The sequence below is a fragment of the Mustela nigripes genome, chromosome 1 (genome assembly GCF_022355385.1).
Source record: "Mustela nigripes isolate SB6536 chromosome 1, MUSNIG.SB6536, whole genome shotgun sequence".
NCBI classification, from domain to species: domain Eukaryota; kingdom Metazoa; phylum Chordata; class Mammalia; order Carnivora; family Mustelidae; genus Mustela; species Mustela nigripes.
In genome coordinates, this window is record NC_081557.1 from 197,344,571 (window position 1) to 197,347,010 (window position 2,440).

General features: G+C 29.9%; 1 pseudogene; it reads right to left on the reverse strand.

Annotated features, from left to right (window-relative positions):
* Positions 1 to 667: 667 nt before the first annotated feature.
* On the reverse strand, positions 668 to 744 carry LOC132008880 (U4 spliceosomal RNA; annotated as a pseudogene).
* Positions 745 to 2,440: the final 1,696 nt, after the last annotated feature.

Here is a 2,440-nt window from a genome sequence, read left to right on the forward strand (position 1 = left end):
GTGGGACTCAATCCCAGGACCCTGAGATCATGACCCGAGTGAAGGCAGAGGCTCAACCCACTGAGCCACCCAGGGAGCCCTGACTTGTAAATATTTAAATGATTTGTGAATATTGAATAACACTTGCATCCCAGGAATAAATCCCAATTCATCATTTAATATATTGTTGGATTGGTTTCCTAGTATTTTGTTGAGGATTTTTGCATCTGTGTTAATCAGAGATATTGGCCTATAGTTCTCTTTTTGGGTAGTGTCTCTATCTACTTTGTTATCAGGGTAATTCTGGCCTCATGGAATGATTTTGGAAGTTTTCTGTCCACTTCTATTTTTTAGAATAGTTTGAGCATAGGTATTAACTCCTCTTTAAATGTTTGTTACTATTTACCTGTGAAGCCATCTGGTCCTGGTCTTGTGCTTGTTGAGAGGTTTTTGGTTCGTTTGTTTTTGTTGTTATTATTATTGTTGCTTTTTAATTACTGACTTAATTTCATTGCTGGTGATCAGTCTATTCAAATTTTCTATTTCTTCCTGATCCAGTTTAAGTAAATTATATGTAGGAATGTATCCATTTTTTCTAGGTTGTCCAATTTGTTGGCATTTAATTTTTCAAAAATATTCTCTCATTATCCTTTCTATTTCTGTGGTGTCAGTTTTTATTTCTCCTTTCATTTCTAATTTTTCAATTAGCAATAATCGCGCCACGGAAAGACCTCATTGGCTACGATACTGCCACTGCGCAAAGCTCATTTCTAATTTTTGTTTGAGTCCACTCACTATTTTTTTTTAATGAGTCTGGCTAAAGGTTTATCAATTTTCGTGATCTTTTTGGAAAGAGCCAGTTCCTGGTCTCATCGATCTCTTCTACTGTTTTTTTGTTGATTTGATTTTTTGGGATTTTGTCTTATTTCATTTATTTAAAATTATTATATCTTCTTGTTAGATTGTTCTCTGTATTATTATACAGTGTTTTTATCTCTTGTTACAATCTTTGTTTTAAAGTCTATTTTATCTGATATAAGTACTGTTAGCCTGGCTTTCTTTTCACATTCATTTGCATGATAATGCTCTTTCATTCCTTCTCTTTTGGTCTGCATGTGTTTTTAGGTCTGAGATGAGTCTCTTGTAGGCACCATGTAGATGGATGTTGATTTTTTTTTTTTTAAATCAGTTCTGTTACCCTACGTCTTTTGATATGGAATATTTAATCCATTTACATTCAAAGTAATTATTGATAGGTATGTACTTTTTGTCATTTTGCCACTTGCTTTACGATTGTTTTGTAGTTATCTATTCCTTTCTTCTCTTGCTCAATTTCCATGTGTTTTGATGGCTTTCTTTAGTGATAGTCTTAGATTTTTTCCTCATTATTTTTTTGCATATCTGTTGCTGGGTTTTGATTTGTGGTTACCATTAGGTTTACATATAACAGTATGTGAATATAGCTCTCTCTATTAGGTTGATGGTTACTTAAGTTTCAAACCATTTAAAAAGAACTAAACTTTTACCACCTCCACATTTTATGCATATGACATCATATTTTATAGTCCTTTATTTTGTGAATCCCTTGACTGATTTTTATAGATATAATTGATTTTACTTCCTTTCTGCTTTAACCTATGTGTGGTTTTTATGTTATTAATATGCTAATTTTATTATGTTTGCGTGTATCTGTGAAATCTTTTCCTAATTTTCTTACTCCTAATTATGCTTTTTAATTTATAATCAAAGAATTTCCTTTAAACAGAAAAACTCAATTTTAATATTTTTTACAATGCATATACATTTTTAATTTAATAGATTATAGTCACCAATGAGAATTATTGATGGAAAAAATCAAAACTTAGAGTGATTTTTTCTTTCTAATTTGCTTTCTCTGATAGTAGGTACCCTGTATGACTTCTATGGGTAATATATAATAAAATACATGAAAGCTCAACATTAATCTGCATACATAACAAACTCTGAATACATGTGATATTGAACAGTTAATATAATTATGATAATAATGGTGCATATTAACTTAAGAATGAATGTTATCTAAGTCATTTTCTTTTATTTTCTCATATTCCCACCAGCTGTGAAGAAGAGTTTCTATTTTTCACCAACACTTGTTCTAATAAGACTTCTAAATTTTTGTAAAACTGGGGGGTATGAAATTAAACCTTCTTGTTGCTTTGGTTTGTAATTTCCCTGAGTTCTATAAATTAGCCATTTTGCCTGTTTTTTTTAATTAAAAGATTTTTAAATTGAGGTAAATTATATAAAATTAAATTAGTTTTAGGTATACAGCATAATGATTTGATTTGTATATATTGCAAAAGATTACCATAATAAATTTAGTTAAAATCCATCAACATACATAGTTATAATTTTTGTTCTTCCTTTTTTTTTATGATTTTATTTATTTATTTGACAGAGAGAGACACAGCAAGAGAAGGAA